Source organism: Nannospalax galili, unplaced genomic scaffold (assembly GCF_000622305.1).
Source record: "Nannospalax galili isolate Female #2095 unplaced genomic scaffold, S.galili_v1.0 scaffold1328, whole genome shotgun sequence".
In the NCBI taxonomy this organism is placed as follows: Eukaryota; Metazoa; Chordata; class Mammalia; order Rodentia; family Spalacidae; genus Nannospalax; species Nannospalax galili.
Window position 1 is genome coordinate 95,367 of NW_008358795.1, and position 19,970 is coordinate 115,336.

The following is a 19,970-nucleotide window of genomic DNA, read 5'->3' on the forward strand; positions in this document are numbered from 1 at the left end:
CTTGGCGGAAAGACCTACGGAATTCTATGTATCAGATTTTCTAAGCCTGAACTATTTTGAAATATTTTGGAGGGTATATCCTACAGTTAATATCAGTGGCACACACCTTTAATGCCAGTAGAGGCAGAGGGAGGTGGATCTCTGTGAGCCAGAGATCCGCCTGGTCTACATAGTGAGTTCCAGGCCACTCGGGCTACAGGAAGACCCCGTCTCAAAAAAACCAAAAAAAAAAAAAAGAAAGAAAATTTGGCTGTAGAGTTTAATCTGCTTTACATAGCCTTCAAGATGGGGGAACTTGACGGCTGAACATAGTGACTCAAACCTTTAATCCCAACACTTGAGAGGCAGAGGCAGGAGATCTCTGTGAGTTTGAGACCAACCTGGTCTACATAGCAAGTTCCAAGCAAGCCAAGGTCACATAGTGAGACCCTGTCTCAAAACAGGAATGGAGGGAAGGGGAAGGGGTGTTAAAGACCGGGTCTCCCTGTAGCCACAGCTGGCCTGGATTTGCTATGGAGACTAGGCCAGCCTTGAACTCACAGAGAAGGATTAAAGGTGTGCGCCACCCACTCCCAGCTTTTTTTTGTTTTTTTAATGAACATAACCAACAAATAGATTTCTGAGCAAAGACTACAGTATTAAAGTCATGCTATAAAGATAAAGGTGTTCAGTAATTAAGAACACACAACAATACTAAACATTTATTCACCCAATAACAGCTTCAGATAAAAAAAAAAAAGCAAAAAAAAAATGACTGAATTATTAGCCAGGTGTGGTGGCGCATGCCTTTAATCCCAGCACTCAGGAGGTGGAAGTAGGTGGATTTCTGTGTGATCAAGGCCAGCCTGGTCTACATAGTGAGTTCTACCAGGCCAGTTGGGGTACAGGGAGACCCTGTCTCAAAAGAAAATTTGAACTGCAAGGAAAAATAGACAAATCCACAGTAGTCAAATATATCAATGATTCTCCCATTGATTGCATAACAAGTAGAAAATCAGTGCGGTTACAGCAGGCCCCAGCGGCATGAGCAACGTCTCAGAGCATGCATAGACACATCACCCACATCAGCAGAATCGATGATTTCCCTAAGTGCTTTCAACTTTTTGGTTTGTTTGTTTGAAATAAGATCTCACTCTCTAGCTCAGTCTGGCCTGGAACTCACTCTGTAGTTCACGCTAACCTGAATTTGTGGCGATCCTCTTGACTTAGCTCCCCAAATGCTGGGATTATAAGTATGTACCATCCTGCCCAGCAAAATTTCAGTTTAATTATATATGTACTTTTAAATTTTATTTTTATTTTATGTGTATGAGAATTTTGCCTACATGTAAGTGCCCCACATGCATGCAATGCCCACTGAAGCCAGAAGCGTGTATTGGATCCTCTGGAACAGGAATCACAGATGGTTGTTAGCCACCATGTATGTGCTGGGAACCAAACCTGGGTTCTTTGCAAGAGCAGCAGTGCTCTTAACTACTCCAGTTCCAGTTAATTATATTTTAAAGTTTTAATTGATTCATTAAAAGATATTTTATGTATTATTTTTAGCATATGAGTGTATTGCCTGCATGAATGTATGTGCACCTGTGACACCCAATGCCCAGAGAGTTGTAAAAAAAAAGGGCATTGGATCCCCTCGATCTGGAGTATGGATGGTTGTTAGCTGCCATGGGTGCTGGGAATCAAACCCGGGTCCTCTGCAAAAGCGGTCAGTGCTCTTAACCACTGAGCCATCTCTCCAGCCATTCATTAATTTTTTGGGGGGTGGGGTGTCTTTAAGACAGGGTCTCACTGTAGCCCCAGCTGGCCTGGAACTCACTATTTAGACCTGGCTGGCCTTGAACTCACAGGGATCTGCCTGCCTCTGCCTCCCAAGTGCTGGGATTAAAGGCATGTGCCACCATGCCTGGCTATTTTTTTAACTTTTTGAGATAAGGTCTCATTATAGTAAAGACTCAGGATGGCCTGGAACTCACTTTCCAACCCACACAGGCTATAATATCTCAGTCTTCAAGGGCTGGTGAGTTGGCTCAGAGGGTAAAGGTACTTTCCACCAAAACTTGATGACCTGAGTTTGATCCTTGGCTCACATGGTGGAAAGAGAGAACCAACCGTCATAAGTTGTCCTCTGACCTCCATATGCACACCATGGCATGTATGTGCCCAAACACACACAATTTAAGTCTTGGTCTTTCTTCAACCATCTGAGTGCAGGGCTTCAAGCATGGACCACCCATGTTTTTCTTAAGTGCATGTGCAACATTTACCAAGACAAATGATATTCTGGTATAATTACATTTACAAGATTTCAAGTCACATAAAGTATGTTCTGTGACTGCAGATGTAGAAATCAATTCCTGGAGGGAAATTCCAAATGTTTGGAAATAAAATAACACACTTCTGTTAAATTCATGGGTCAGACAAGAAATGAAAAAGAGACATTAGAAACTATTTTGAATAAGCGAAAATGAAAACACAACGTATAAGAATTTCTGGGTCCCAAGGGTTGGGAATGTCACTTGGTGGTAGAGCATCTGCCTAGAATACATGAGGCCCTAGGTTCAAGCCTCGGGTTCTTAAAAAAAAAAATCTGGATGTCACTAAATAAATATTTGGTGCTGGGAGGCAGGGGTAGGATGCACACCTTTAATCCCAGCACTTGGGAGGCAGAGGCAGGCAGATCTTTGTGAATTTGAGGCCATCCTGGTCTACATAATGAGTTCCAGGCCAGCTGGACCTACAGGGGGACCCTGTCTGAAAAAGGAAAAAAAAGAAAAAAGCCAGGCATGATGGTGCATACCTTTAATCCCCAGTACTTGGGAGGCAGAGGCAGGTAGGTGGATTTCTGTGAATTCCAGGTCAGCCAACACTATATAACCAGACCCAATGAACAAAGACCCCTAAAACAGGGCTGGACAGATGACTCAGCAGGTAAGAGCAGTGGGTGCTCTTGCAAAGGACCTGGGTTCAAGTCCCAGCACCCACATGGTGGCTAACAACCATCTGTAACTCCAGTTCCACAGGCTCTGATGCCCTCCTTTGGTCTTCACAGGTATTGCTTGACACCAGTGTACTTATATACATGCAGTCAAAACACTCATAAAATAAAAATAAATTAATTTTCAAAACCCAAAACAACAACAAAAGAGAAGGACGGTTAACCTGGTACATCTCACTTTTACCTTAAGGAATCAGGAGGAAAACCAATCAAATCCAAAGTAAACAAAACAAAGCAAGCAATAAAGTCTAAGGGAAAAAAAGTCAATGAAATATAAAGTAGAACAATTAAAAGTCAGTGGAACCAAAAGATAGGTCTTTGAGAATATTGAGAAAATTGACAGGGCCTGGAGAGATGGCTCAGCAGTTAAGAACACAGGCTGCTCTTCCAGGAGACCCAGGTTCAGTTCCCAGCACCCACATGGCAGCTAACAACTGTCTGTAACTCTAGTTCCACCGTCCCCTTCTGGCCTCTTGTTGGCATCGCATGACACGAATGAACTTACATACATACAGGCAAAACACTCATACACAAAATAAAAAATAATAATTAAAGAAAAAGAAAATTGATAAGCCCTAAACTGGATTATCTAGGGGAAAAAAGACAAAAGACAATTTATCAATATCAAAAGTAATATCACTATAGATAGGAATTTTTCTTCTCACTTTTTTCGCCTTTTTTTTTTTCTTTTTGAGACAGTCTTAATATGTGGCCCTGGCTGACCTGGAACTCATTATGTAGACTGCATTTGCCTTGGAATCACAGAGATCCACCTGTCTCTGCCTCCCGAGTGCTGGGATCAAAGGTGTGCATCAGCATGCCTGGCTCCTCTTCTTTTTTTTTTTTTTTTAATGTGTTTGAGTGTTTTGCCTGCATTATGGATGTGCACCACATGCATGTCTGGTGCCCATGAGGCCAGAAGGGGGCATTGGATTTCCTGGAACTCAAGTTGCAAGGGGTTGTGAGCCACCTAATAAGGGTGCTGGGAACTGAACCCAGGTCCTCTGGAAGAGTGCTCTTAACACTGAGCCCCCTCTCTAGCCCCTCTTCTTGTTCTGTGAGACAGGTGCTCACTCTGTAGCCCACGATGGCCTGAGCTCAATATGTCACCATGCTGGCATCAAACTGGCACAATTCTGTCAGTAATTCTGCACTAAGGAGCCTAAGGGATCAAGAGCTCTGTGAGTTCAAGGCCAGCTGGGCTTCATAGTGAACTTCAGGCCAGCCTGAGGTCCAAAGTGAAAGTTGATCTCAAAACAAACAAAAACAACCCTCTCCCAAAAAACATAAAATAGAAAGAAAAATGTATAAATTAGACTTAATCTGAAGTAAACAATTTGCTGTTCAAAAAAGAATCTGGGGGGCTGGGGCAATGGCTCATCAGTAAAGTGTTGCCATATAAGCATGAGGCTGTGAGTTCAGATCTTGAGCACCTACATAAAAGCTGTGTATACCTGTAACCCCAGCTCTAGGTAGGTGGAGACAGGAGGATCAGGAGTTCAAGGTCATCTTCAGCTACATAACAATTTCAAGGCCAGTCTGGGCTTCATGAGACTCTGTCTCAGGAATGAAAACAAGAGCTGGGGTTGTACTCACTTGGTAGTGTGTTTGCCTAGCATGCACACAGCTCTAGGTTCAATCTCCAGTACTACATAAACCAGGTAGGTGCTACATACCTATAATCCCAGAATTAGGGTGGTGGAGGAATAAGAATCAGAAGTTCAAGGTCATCCTCAGCTATGTGGGACTTTGTCTCTTGGTTGCCCACTGGACCTAGATGATAAAACACTATTTCTGTGGCTGGAGAGATGGCCCAGTAGTTAAGACCGTAGCTGCTCTTGCAGAGGACCCAGGTTTAGCTCCCAGCTCTCACAGAGCAGCTAACAACCATCTGTAACTCTGGTTCCAGGAGACTTGACATCCTCTTCTAACCTGACCTCTGTGGGCTCTTACATACATGCACACAAAACACACATAAAATGAAAATAATTAAAAAAAAAAAAAAACTATTACTATCCTATTGGGCATGGTGGTACCCTTCTTTAGTCCCAGAACTCAGAAGGCAGAGGCAGGAGGATCTCTGTGAGATAGAGGCTAGCCTGGTCTACATAGTCCCAGGTTAGCTGGGGCTACAAGGAAACCATCTCACAACAAACAAATAGCAAAAGCCCTATTGCTGAAGACACCACACACCTTGAGTGTGTGATACAGAGACATGCTGGAACTGAGCTGGGGGTCTCTTCCTTCCCTGGTAGCTTTCATAGTCTCAGAAGGAGCTATGCATACTGCCTGGGGAGAAAAGGCATCGATGGGTTTACCTGCCTGTGAACCCTATAAACTGAGAGAGCAATCTGCCAGGCAAAATGAGCCCACTGGTACGATAGCAGCACTACCAGTATGGGGGTAACCAAACACTCTCTGAATTTGAGGCCCACTCCACAGGAGGGAATCCACATCCGATACTGGTCAAACTTGGTCAAAATCCCATGGCAGAGGATGTCATAGGCCTGGGAGTAGGGAGGGGGAGACACAAAATACTGTTGTTTCGCTAAATAAAAGGAAAAATCGGTAGCACACACATCTGTAATCTCAGTATTCCTGTGAGATGGGGTACAGAGACAGGACAATCTCCGAAGCTCACAGGCCAGCTAGCCAGTGTATGCAGCAGGCCAGACAAGGGAGGAAAGAGACAACCAACCTCCACATGCACATGGTGGCATACATGCACGCACATTAACACATGCACATCATATACATGCATGCACAAACACACATGATACAATAATAATCTTTAAATATTTTATTTATAATTTTTATTTTTATTATTTTTTGGTCTTTTTGAGACAGGGTCTCCCTGTAGCCACACCTAGACTGGAACTCACTATGTAGACCAGGCTGGCCTTGTACTCATAGATATCTGCCTGCCTGCCTTCCTCTACCTCCCAAGTGCTGGGATTAAAGGTCTGCACCACCACACCCGGCTTATTTTCACTTTTTATGTGTATGAGTTGTATCTGCCTGTAGGTAGGTATACCGGTGTCATGCAGTGCCCATGGATGTCAGAAAAGCTCATCATATTCCCTGGAACTAGGGTTACAGAGGGCTGTTAGCCACTATGTGGGTGCTGAAACTCAAACCCGGGTCCTCTGAAAGAGCAACTGGTGCTCTTAACTGCTGAGCCATCTCTCTAGCCCACCAAAATCATTTCTGAAAGATTTATTTAATTATGTGAATGTGTGTGCCTCTTTGTAGGCATGTACATGTGAATGCAGGTGCCCAAGGAGGCATCAGATCCCCTGGAGCTGGAATTACAGGCAGTTGTGAGCTGCTGACATGTGTGTTAGAAACTGAACTTGGGGCATCTGGAAAATAAGTATGTGGTCTTAACTACTGAGTCATCTCTCCAGTCCAATAAAAAAATGAATGTTAAAAAATTTATAAAGGGTCAGGTGTGGTGGTGCACACCTTTAATCCCAGCACTCAGGGAGGCAGAGGCAGGCAGATCTCTGTGAGTTCATGTGAGTTCAAGGACAGCTGGTCTACATACTGAGTTCCAGGCCAGATGGGGCTACAGGGAGACCTTGTCTCAAAAAGACCCCCCCCAAAAAAAAGATTACTTAGATTATCCCTTATCCCAGTCCCTGGTCTGAGGACTGCTGCAGAGTAAAGGTTCAGTAGGTGTGGAAGGCATGCATAAACCAATGAAGAGATGGACAGGTGGATGGACGGATGGATGGATAAATGGGTGGGTAGATAGATGGGGGTGGACAGATGGATGGACGGATGGATGGATGAACGAACGATAGATGGGTAGATGGATGCATGGATAGACAGATGGACAGATGGGTGGATGGATGCATGGATAGCCAGATAGATGGATGGATGGATGGATGGATGGATGGATGGATGGATGGATGGGTGGGTGGATGGATGGATGGATGGATGGATGGATGGATGGGTGGGTGGATGGATGGATGATGAATTGCCTTGGGCCTGACAGCTCTGGAGTGCTGAGTCTGACACAGTGAAGGGTTGGAGTCCACAGCTTCATGGAGGATGAGGAGGCATCTCTGCTGGATTGCTGTAATTTCCTGAGCAGGCATCCTGCCAGATCTACTTGGAGTATAGACAGAGCACACTCAGCTGCTCAAGGGAAGGCAAGAACCACAGCCTAAGCCAGGTATGGTATAATCCCAGCATTCAGGAGGCTGAGACAGAAAGCTTGAGAGTCTGAGGCCAGCCTGGGCTACACTGCATGTTCTAAGCCAGCCTAGGCTACATATTGAGATCCTGTCTCCACCATACACCATACACCAAAACAAACATACTCCTGTAACACAAGAATCTGGAGCTTTCACTGTGCCCAGCTTCCAGAGAGAGCCACTCTGAAGCTGCCAGAACCACTCCCGAGGAGGGGGTTCCTGGAGCCACCACCTCTCCACATTCCACTGGGTCCCAACTTTTAAGTCTCCAATGACTGAAACTATGGATGAGGATGTGAAAGCCATGGTTTTTACCTCTACCACCCAGGGCAGAAGCTGGATGGGGCTAGGGCATGTGTTTCTCTGACAAAGGCCTAATTGGCCACCTGATTTCTGCATGGCCTGAGGCCAGCCCGCCTCCCCCACTCTCCTTATCACGAACTTTACATCATGCTCAAAGTTCTGTTCGTCCTCATTCCCTAAACTCCATTTGCCCCTTTGGCCTAGTTATCTTCCCTTTGGTCCCTCCCTTCTCAAAGTAGAGTAGCATGCTTTCCAGCCCAGGTTGCCTAGAAAACTGGGTACACCCACAGGCATTTCCAGCATCAACCTTGAACCTGAGTCCATGCCCATGGCATTTGACCCAATGTAAACACAGGCCTGTACGACCAGATATTATAATCACTTCTGTGTCTGTGACCTTCACAGGGCGGGGCTCTGAACAGTAGAAATACCTGCTACTTGCTGTAGACAGAATGATCACACAGCCCAGTGAATCGTGCTTGCATTGTGCGCTGAGCAGGGTTTTAATCCTCATGACAGTCTCACAAGCCAGGTGCCATTGTTCTGTCTGCTTCACAGGTGAGGAAACTGAGGCACGGAGATTAAATAACTTGCCCAAGTTTGTACAGCTCATAGGGGAAGAAGCCAGGGTGGAATGGGGGGCGGAACTCAGTGGCACAGCATTGCCCAGCAAGTGCAAGACCCTGGGTTCCATTTCCAGCACCACAGAAGTAATAATAATAAAAATAAAGCTGGAGCCAATCTTGGTGGCGCACACCTTTAATCCCAGCACATGGGAGGCAGAGGCAGGTGGATCTCTGCGAATTCGAAGCCAGCCTGGTCTACTTAGATATTTCCAGGTCCGCTGAGACTACAGGGAGACCATGTCTCACACACACACACAAAAAGACCAAAATTAAAAATTAAAAAATTGGCCGGTCGTGGTGGTGCTCGCCTTTAATCCTAACACTCGGGAGGCAGAGGCAAGCGGATCCTTGTGAGTGCAAGGCCAGCCTGGTCTACATAGTGAGTTCAGGTCAGCTGGGACTACAGGGAGACCCTGTCTCAAAAAGACAAAAAAAAATAAAATAAAATAATTAAAAAAAATAAAGCTGGACCTTGTGGCACCTGCCTGCAAGTCTAGCACTTGGTAGGCAGAAGTGGGAGGATTGTTGCAAGTTCAGGGCTGGCCTGTTCTACATAAGAGACTGCTAGGCCAGCCTAGGCTGCATAGCTAGACTCTGTTTGAAAACAAACAAACAAAGAATAGGGTCTGGGTCTGGAGAGATGGCTCAGCAGTTAAGAGAACTGGCTGCTCTTGCAGTGAACTTGGGTTTGGTTCCCAGCACCCACATGGGGGCAAACAACCACCTGTAACTCCAGTTCCAGGGAACCCAACATCCTTTTTCTGGCTTCCACAGGCATTGTACACTTACGGTTCATTTATATCCATGTGAATATGGTACACTTACATCCATGCGGACAAAGTATTCATACACAAAATAAATATAAATTAAATCAGAAAATAACAAATAAAATTGAAAGATAAAATTAAGAGCCAAGGATGTAGCTCAGTTGGTAGAGTGCTTGCCTAGCATGCACACAGTCCCAGGTTCAAGTCCTAGCACTGCATAAACCAGGTGAGGTGTGGTAATTCAAATTTATAATCCCAGCACTTGGGAAGTAGAGGCAGGAGGATCACAAGCTTAAAGTCATCTTCAGCTAACGTAGACAGTTTGATGTCAGCCTGTGCTACATAAGACCCTGCCTCAAAAAAATAAAAATAAGGCCCATGAGATGGCTCAGCAGGTAAAGGCATTTGCTGCCAAACTTGGCAACCTGACTGATCCCCAGAATCCACACGGTGGAAGAACACTGATTTTGGCAAATTGCTGTCTGACTTTCACATGTGTGCCACATAGACACACATACACAAAGACACACACACACACACACACACATACAAAGTAAATGTGATAATTTTGTAAGTAACAAAAAAATAAAAATACAGGGTCATTAAGATGACTCAGTGGGGAGGGTGCTCACTGCTGAATTTGCCAACGTGAGTTCTGTCCCCAGGCATGGTAGAAGGAGAAAATCAACCCCTGCAGGTTGTCCTTTGATCACCCCACATGTGCTATGGCATGTCCAGGCACATACATATGCATACATACGCACACAAATAAATAATAAAAAAGAAAAAATATAATAAGATGGGTGTGGTGTCACACCCCTGTAATCCCAGCACTCAGGGACCCATCTAGGGGCAGCACATCACCCAAGTGCAGCACAAAGGGGGATTGTGGGGACCTGGGCATCAGCTGGTACCTGTCAATCAATGCACATCAGGACTTGTGACATCCCAGAAAGGGCCAGGGGTGAGGTGGGGGGACAGGACACAGTGGACATGTTCTCCCTTCCTGACACTTCTGCCCTGCCCTCCTCATCGTCCCTGAGTTAGAATGGGCAGTTTCTCTCCTCCCATTCATCCCTGACCCTCCCCATTCACCCAGCAAGCATTCTTGGGGTGCCCGTGCTATGCCAGGCCTTGCTGTGTGGATGTAGTAACACCACCCCTCGTCCTTTAAGGACAATAGCACTTGGCTCACTGAGAGTTAACAGACTTCTTTGGACTTTGTTGATACTGAGGCTTGAGGAAGGGGCAGTCTGCTCCCAGAATGCTGCACAAACCAGAGAAGCTGTCCTTGGGATGTCAGGGCAGGTGTTGCCCGCCCCTATGTTTCTGCATACATCAAAGGAGGTCTGTTACCGGCCAGTCGCCATGGCCTTGGATGTACTGTGATTGCTTTCTCACCATTATGATGGGAAAATTCCTATGTCTTTTGCATTGCTTGAGTGTTTATCATATGTGAACTCTGTGAACTTCAAACACTGAGCTTCCAGTAAAAGCTCTCAAGAGGACCGTGAAAGAGCTCTTGAGCAGACAAACGGCAAGAGTCCCCTGGTTTGATCTCTCAGTTTTCCGGAATCAGTCAAGCAGGGGGGCTACATGTGGAGAAAATGCATCTGTGAACTAAGCAGACAAAACCCTTGCCTCCATGGAGCGCTGGCTGCTTTTGCAGATGACCCAGGATTGGTTCCCAGCACCCATGACTGCTCACAACTGCCCTTAATTCCAGTTCCAAGGGATCTCATGCCCGCTTCTGGCCTCTGAGGGCATTACATACATATGGTATATTCACACACAAGCAATACACTCATACACATAAAATAAAAATACTTTTTTATAATTACAAAAAACAAGAGGTAGTGGGTGATCAGGGAAAGGCACCTAATGTCTAACCCTGGCCACCACACACACACACACACACACACACACACACACACACACACACTACAGTTCAACTACTATAAGCCACAACTTAAATCACCTATGTGACCAGGAAATTCGAAGATCTTTAAAGAAAATATATATTTTTATCACCCATTTTACCTCATCAGCATTTTTGTTAGTATATAATTGTATTCTTTGCAGAATATCCGGTTTAGGATTAAGTGAAAAAAACATTTTTTTTTCTTTTAGCCCTCACATTTCAGTTCTAATTGTGCTGCCTATATAAACATTGCATAAAAACTCTGAAGTTGGGGCCGGAGAGATGGCTCAGGGTTAAGAGCATATACTCCTCTTCCAGAGGAAGGTTAGGAGCACATACTGCTCTTCCAGAGCTCTTTGGTTCCCAGAACACACATCAGGTGGCTCACAACTACCTCTAACTCCAGCTCCAGGCATTTCCAATACCTCTGGCCTCCGCAGGCATCCACACATATGTACACATACCCCCACACAAACACACTCATGTACACATACACACATAATAAAATAAATCTCTTTTAAAACTCTGAAGTGTTGGGGCATCTCACTGGGAAGTACAGTTGGTGTGGGGAGGGTCTGATGAATACCCAGTCATGTGACCCTGAAATGGTCATCTAATTGTGATTTGGCCTCTTTGGAGTTGGCATCTCCCAGGTGGAGTGACTGGAAGAATGTCCACACATTCCCTCTAAGTCTGTCAAAAAATGGAGCAGTCCACTTGAGAAAGTAGCTCAGAGGTAGAACAGTGGCATTGCATGGATGAGGCCCTGGGTTTGATCCCTAGCACTGTAAGGAAAATAAACAGAGGTGGTGACACAGGCTTGACTTAGTGATTCTCCACCCCACACATTGTTTTCTAAAGATAAGGTCTCAGGCTGAATGAGATGGCTCAGTGTGTTAAGGCGCTTGCCACCAATCCTGATGACCAAGTTCATTCCCTGGGGACCCACATGGTAGGTCCCACTGACTCTTACAAGTTTATCTTCTGATCTTTCCATATACACCATGGCATGAGATATCTCTTCCCCAACACACATACACACTAAATGAACAAATAAATAAAATTAAAAATGGGCTGGGATGTAGCTCAGTGGTAAAGCCCTAGCCTAGCATTCACAAGGCCCTGGGTTCAGTTCCTAGCACCACAAAAAAAGGAGGGGGAGAAGAGGAAGGAAGGAAAGAAGGTAAGTAGGAAAGAAAGAAAGAGATAGGGCCTCATGTAGCCCAGGCTGGCCTCCAACTTGCTATGTATATGGCCGAGAATGGCCTTGAACATCCTGGTCTTCCTGCCCCCACCTCCTGAGTGCTGGGATTAGAGACATGCACCACTATATCCAATATATATGGTGGTGGGGATCAGATGTGCATTCTACCAACTCACCTACATCCCCAGCCCTAAGCGATTCACTTCTAATGAATAGAATGAAGCAAAAGTGATGGGAGACCGCAGAGACCTGGTCACGGAGTCACCTTGGCTTCCCGCCTGCAGACTTTCATGAATACACTCAAGTAACACTGTGGACAAGTCACATGGTAGGGGACTATGGCCTCCTAGCCAATAGCCATCTGAGCAAGCCCTATGGGGGCCTTTAGCCACACAAGCCTTCAGATAATCCCCTGTTTCTGGATTTTGTTTTGTGTTGTGCTTTGAGGCAGAGTCTCATGTGTTTTGAGATAGGCCTCAAACTCCCTTATTTTACAAAAAATTATATTACATTTATTCATTTTTGTGTGTATGTGTGTGGGTGTGCCCACCGCTCTCTTGTGGAGGTCAGAGGATTTGGGGAGTTGGTTCTATTTACCATGTGGGTCCTTGGAACAGACTCAGGTTGTCAGGCTTGGCAGCAAGCACCTTTACCCTCTGAACCATCTGGCTGGGTCCTGGTCTCAAAATCTCTATGTAGTTGAGGATGACCTTGTACTCCTGATCTTCTTGCCTCAGTTCCCCAAGTGTTGGATGCACCATCACACCCTGTTTTATGTCGTGTTTGGGGCTCAAACCCAGGGCTTTGTCCATGCTAGGCAACACACTACCAATTGAGCTACATCTCCAATCCCCTGGGGGTAATTCTTTTCTTAAAAATATATTTTTAACTTTTTAGGAGGCAGAGACAGGCAGATCTCTGTGAGTTCTAGGCCAGCCTGGTCTACGTAGTAAGTTCCAGGACAGCTGGAGCTACAGGAAGACCCTGTCTCAAAAAGAGCAAAAAAATTATTTTTATTTTATGTGTATGAGCGTATTGCCTGCATATATGTGAGTGCACCCGTGTCGTGCAATGCCTCGGAGGTCAGAAGAGAGCTTTGGATTCCTCTGGAACTAGAGTTAAGGACGGTTCGTAGCTGCTATGTGGGTGCTGGGAGTCGAATCCGGGTCCTCTGCAGGAGCAGTCAGTGCTCTTAACCGCTGAGCCAACTCTCCAGACCCAGACATTTTTAATTTTATGTATGAGTACACCACATGTGTGCCTGGTTTCCACTGAGCATGCTGTCAGATCCCCCGGAACTGGAGTTAAGGACAGGTGTTAGCCACCATGTGGGTGCTGGGAACTGAATCTGAGTCCTCCAGAAGAGCAGCCAGTACTCTTACCAATAGCGCTATCTCTCAAGCCCCACCTAGGGGTAATTCTTATGCAAAAAATAACTAATTTGGGGCAGGAGAGATGGTTCAGTGGTTAAGAGCACTGTCTGTTCTTGCAGAAGATCAGGGTTTGAATCCCAGCACCCACATAACAGCTAACAACTGTCTGTAACTCCAGTTCTAGGGGACCTGATGCCCCCTTCTTGTCCTCTGTGGGCACTGCATGACACAGGTGCACTTACACACATGCAGGTATAACACTCATACACATTAAATAAATAAATAAATTTTAAAAAGATAACTAATTCACCAAGTGTCTATTTATTCATTTATTTACTTTAATGTGTGTGTTTTGCCTATAAGCAAGTGCACCACATGCATGCAATGCCTGCTGAGGCCAGAAGAGGGCGTCAGATCCCCTGAAACTGGAGTTATGAATGGTTGTTAGCCACTATGCTGGATAGCTTTGTCAACTTGACACACCTGGGTAGAGGGAACCTCAATTGTGAAATTGCCTCCATTGAACTGACCCGTACCCATGTCTGTGGGGTATTGTCTTGATTGTTGAGTGATATGGGAGGGCCAAATCCACTGTGAGTGGTGCCACCCTTGGGCAGGTTGTTCTGTATTGTATAAAAAAGCAGATTGAGCATGGCCAGGGGAGCAAGCCAGTAAGCAGCATTCCTCCGTGGCCTATGCTTCAACTCTGTGCTCCAGGTTCCTGCCCTGAGTTCCTACCTAGGGGCTCCCTCAGTGATGAACTGTGACCCTGGAGATGTAAGCCAAATAAACTCTTTCCTCCCCAAGTTGGTATTGGTCAGAGTGTTTTGTCACAGCAATGGAAGGAAAACTAAAACAGTCACCATGTGGGTGGTGGGAACTGAACCCTGGTGGTCTGCAAGAGCAGTCAGTGCTCTTTTTTTTTTTTTTTTGGCAGGGTCTCTCTGTAGCCTCAGCTGGCCCGGAACTCACTATGTAGACCAGGCTGGCCTTGAACTCCAAGAGATCCGCCTGCCTCTGCCTCCCAAGTGCCGGGCTTAAAGGCATGTGCCACCACACCTAACAAAACAGGGAAATTAAAAAACAACTTATTATTTTTATTTTATGTGTATTGCATGTATGTGTATAAGTGTGCCCTTGTCTTTCAGTGCCCACAGTAGTCAGGAGGAGGTGTCAGATCCCCTGGAACTGGAGTTATGGACGGTTGTTAGCAGCCATGTAGATGCTGGGAATCAAACCTGGGTCCACTGCAAGAGCAGTCAGTGCACTTAATTGCTGAGCCATCTCTCCAGTACCCAAACACGGAATTTTTAAACAGTCACATCTAGTAATGGATGAAGAGTAATGATACATGAAGTGGGGAAGTGTGTTCATCAGCTTTCTGTTGCTCTAACAAAATTCCAAGGTAAACAAGTTAAGAGGAAAGATTTCTAGCCAAGCGTGATGGCACATACCTTTAATCTCAGCACTCAGGAGGCAGAGGAAGGCAAATCTTTGGAGTTCAAGGCCAGCCTGGTCTACATAGCAAGCTCCAGGCCAGCTGAGGCTATAGGGAGACCCTGTCTCAAAAAGACCAAAAAGGAGGAGGGGGGAGGGGGGGAAGATTTCTTTGGCTTATGATTTCACAGGGGTCTCAGGCAGGCAGGGCATCATGGGGAACCACAGGACGAAGGAAAGCTGCTCACAAGGTGTCCAGGAAGCAGAAAGAAGAGAGGAGTTGCTAGGGTCCCTGAATCCCCTTCAGGATCACACACCAGCAGGTGGCTCACACCTGCATTTCCAGCACCTGAGAGGCAGAGGGAGGAAGAACATCACAAATCTGAGGGCAGCCTGATCTACGCTGTGAGTTCCAGGCTACCCAGGGCTGAGTGATGAAACCTTGTCTTAATAAAACAATAAAGTGGGGTGGGGAAATGGTTCATTCGGTAAAATGATTACCACACAAGTGCGAGAATTTGAGTTTGATCCCCACCACCCAGGTAAAAAAGCCAGGCAGGGAGGCACACACCTGTAATCCTAGCACTGGGGAGGTGGAAACAGGAGGATCCCTGGGGCTTATTGGCCAGACAGTACAGCTGAATTGGTGTGCTCACAGTCCAATAAGAGTCCTTGTCTCAAAAATAAAATAAAGAAAATAAGGTGAAGAGGAATTGAAGAAAACACCTAATGTAGAACTCTGGCCTCCATAGGTACATGGCACCCATGTGAGCACACACACACACACACACACACACACACACACAAACACAACACACAACACAAAAAAACATATAAGACTGCAGATGTGTATGTGCAGCTCAGTTGTTAGAGTGCTTGCCTAACATGCAATGAATCTCTGGGTTTGGTCCCAGCACCATAAAAACTGGGCATGGTGATGCAGGCCTGCAATCCCAGCGCTAGGGATGCAGAGACAAGAAGATCAAGACGCTCAAGGTCATCCTCAGCAACAGAGAGAGTTTGAGACCAGCCTGGGCTCTATGAGGCCTTGCTCAAAAGAGGGGTGGGATGGGAGAGCATATCTCTCATGATCTAATTTCCTTCCACTAAGGTCCACATCTGGAATGTTCTACCCCATTCTGATAGTACCATCAACTGGCAACCAAGCTTTGTGGCCTTTGGGAGGGGCCATTTACAATCCAAATCATAGCAGGAAGTGACATTTAAGATCAACCAGAAATCCAGACATGGGGGCACATTGGGAGGCAGAGGCAGGTGGATCTCTGTGAATTCAAGGCCAGCCTGGTCTACATAGTGAGTTTCAGGCCAGCTGGGGCTACAGGGAGACCCTGTCTCAAAACAAACCCAAGGGGGAAAAATGATCAACTGGAAGGAAAGATGGCAGGACTGTAGAGTGGGTGGAGGAAGGAAGAAATGGTAGGAATACTGGGCAGATGCTCTGGTCTGAACATCTGGGTGTATTGAAGGGAACAAAGAGAATCCCAGAGTGAGGGTTGGAGGGTGAAGTGGTAGAGGTCTAACACGTGGGAGTCCCTGTGTCCCAGCCAAAGCAACACACACACACAGACACACACACACACACACACACACACACACACGCACACGCACGCCAATAAACCATGCATGATGGTGCACACCATTAATCCTAGCACTTGGGAGGCAGGGGCACGTGGATCTCTGTGAATTGGAGGTTAACCTGGTGTACATAGTGAGTTCCAGGCAAGCCAGGGCTACAAGAAGATTCTGCCTCAGATAGATAGATAGGTGATGGATGGGTGGTGAGGTGCTTAGCCCAGTGTGTAGAGGCACTGATGTTCTTCAGCAGGCCAGAACTCAGCTGGGAAATATGGTCCTGGCAGCAGAAAAGAGGGGCTGTGGAAGGAGGAAGGCAATCTGGAGCAGGAACTGTGCTCAGGAAGCAACCACAGCCACGGAAAGAGCTGGCAGCCAATTGCACAGGATTGGGGTTGGGATGCAGAGAAATACCAAACACAGAGGGCGGGGCCCAGGTTGGGAGGCGGGGCGTCAGGCAGCTCGGGCTCAATTAAAGGAGGGATGGTTCTCCAAGCTGCACATATAGTAGCAGAATGTTGGGTTCACGTTTTCATTTTTTATTTTATTTATCGTCTTTTTGGGAGAGGGTCTCCCTGTGGCCCCAGTTGTCCTGGAACTCACTATGTAGACCAGGCTGGCCTTGAACTCACAGAGATCCACCTGCCTCTGCCTCCCGAGTGCTGGGATTAAAGGTGTGCGCCACCATGCCCAGCACTGAGTTCACATTTTTAAATTATGAAATTTTATTTATTTTGGAGACAGGGACTTCTTACATAGCCTAGGTTAGCCTGGAACTTGCCATGTAGCCCTGGCTGGCCTTAAACTTGTGATCCTTTTTTTTTCTTTTTTCTTTTTGAATTGGGCTTTTAAAATTTCATACAATATTTCCCACTCACATCCAGATCCCCCCCCATCCATGTCTTCCCCCCACCCCACCAAACCCTATGTACTCTGCCATACATGCTGAGTCCTATTCATTCAGGCATTTGTACTGTGTCCTTCAGTGTAAATGCATCCACTGGAGTCTATTCAGCCCATCCAGTGGTCATATGCAAGTCATGCTCACCCTCACCCAGCAGCAACCAGTCTCGAATAGTTCTTGATCTAGTGCTGACCCACCAACTATTTCTCACCTCCCCTTTGGGCTCTTGTTTGATTGAGCTGACATGGGTCCTGTGTCGGATGCCACTGCTGCCACAGGCACACATGAGCAAGCCTCCGTTGGCCTGGAAACCTCTACTTCATTCATTCATGAACCAGCCCTGGCTCTTACAATCTTTCCACCTCCCCTTCCTTAATGGTCCCTGAGCTGTGGTGGGTGGGTGAGGTTCCATATAGGAGTCCCATCCTACACTCTGCAGTCTCTTATTCTCCAATTTTTTTTTTTTTTTTTTTTTTGTCTTTTTGAGACAGGGTCTTCCTGAAGCCCCAGCGGGCCTGGAACTCGCTATGTAGATCAGGCTGGCCTCACACTCACAAAGATCCGCCTGCCTCTGCCTCTTCAGTGCTGGGGATTAAAGGTTTGTGCCACCACGTCTGGCTTTGTGATCCTTTTTTTTTTTAAATTTTGTTATTTTTATTTTATGTGTATGTGTGTGTTGCCTGCATGTAGGTAAGTGCACTCATGTCATGCAATGCCCTCGGAGGTCAGAAGAGGCTGTCAGATCCTCTGGGACTGGAGTTATGGACAGTTGTTAGCTGCCATGTGGGTGCTGGGATTCGAACCTGGGTCTTCTGCAAGAACAACCAGTGTTCTTAACCGCTGAGCCAGCTCTCCAGCCCCTATTTATTTATTTATTTATTTATGTTTATTTTATGTGTATGAATGTTTTGTGTGCATGTATATAATTGTATCATGTGTGTGCAATGCCCATGGAGGCCAGAAGAGGGCATTGGAGCCCCTGGAATTGGAGTTACAGCTGCCATGGGGTGTCAGGAACTGAACCCAGGTCCTCTGCATGAGCAGCCAGTGTTCTTAACTGCTGAGCCATTTCTCCTGCCCCTAAACTTGTGATCCTTTAAAAAGAAAAATTTATAGGGCCAGAGAGATGGCTCAGCAGTTAAGAGTACCAGCTGCTTTTGCAAAGGACCAGAGCTTGATACCCAGCACCCACATGGTTGCTAACAGCCCTCCGTAACTCCAGTTCCAGGGGAATTCATCGCCCTCTTCTGACTCTGCAGGCATTGCACAACACAGTGCACTTATATACATGCAGGCAATACACTCATACACATAAAATAAAAATAATAAAATATTTTAAAAGAATTTTATTAAACATTATTTAATTTGGGGGGGGGATCTTTTTGAGACGGAATCTCCCTGTAGCTACAGCTGGCCTGGATTCACTATGGAGACCAGACTGGCCTCAAACTCACAGAGATCAGCCTGCCTCTGCTTCTGTTGGGATTAAAGGCATGCGCCATCATGCTGGGCAAAAAATTTATTTTATTTTTATTATGTGTATATGTCCATGTGATATGTGCTTCTATGTGTGGGTACCCAAGGATGCCAGAGAGGGTATTGGATCCCCTGGAGCTACAGTTACAGGCTGTTGTGAGCTGCCCAGTGTGGATGCTGGGAACCCAACTCTAGTCTTCCAGAAGAACAAGTGCTCTTTTGGGTTTTTTTGTTTTTGTTTTTGTTTTTTGTTTTTTTTTTTTTTTGTCATTTTGAGACAGGGTCTCCCTGTAGCTCCAGCTTTCCCAGAACTCCATTTGTAGACCTGGCTGGCCTCGAACTCACAAAGATCCACCTGCCTCTGCCTCCAGAGTGCTGGGATTAAAGGCATGTGCCACCACGCCCCACTTGTTTTTTAAGTTACTTATCTTTATTTATGTATATCTGTGCATGCCTACTTGTATGTATATGCACCACATGTGTGCAGGTGCCTACAGAGGCCAGAAGAGGGCATCAGATCCCCTAGAATTGGAGTTAGAGATGGTCTGTGAGCTGTCCAATGTAGGTGCTGGGACATGAGCTCTGGTCTGCTACAACAGCAGCAAGTACTTTTAATTGCTGAGCCATCTTACCAGCCCCAATATTTTTATTTTTTTAAAGTAAAATTTATGCTTTTGAGATAGGGACTCACCATGTATCTCTGGTTGGCCTAGAACTTGATACGTAGACCATGGTAGCCTCAAACTCACAGAGATCTACCTACCTCTGCCTCCTAAGTGCTGGGTTTAAAGGCATGCACCACCACACCCAGTTTACAGCAAGTGCTCTTAATTCCTGAGCCACCTCTCCAGCCCTAGAACTTGTGGTCCTCTTGTATCTGTCTCCCAAGTGATGAGATGAGAGGCCTATGCCACCAGACCTGGCTAAAATTATGAAATATTTAAAAATAAAATGTAAAAGATAGGGCTGAGGTGATGGCTCAGTGGATAAAGGTGCTTGCCAGGAAAGCCTGGTGACCTGAGTTCAATCCTTGGAAACTGGGGGCTAGAGTTGAGAGCACTGACTGTTCTGCAGAGGACCCAGATTTGGTTCACAGCACCCACATGGCAGATAACAACCATCTGGACCCCAAGTTCCAGCAGATCAGATGCTCACTTCTGGCCTCT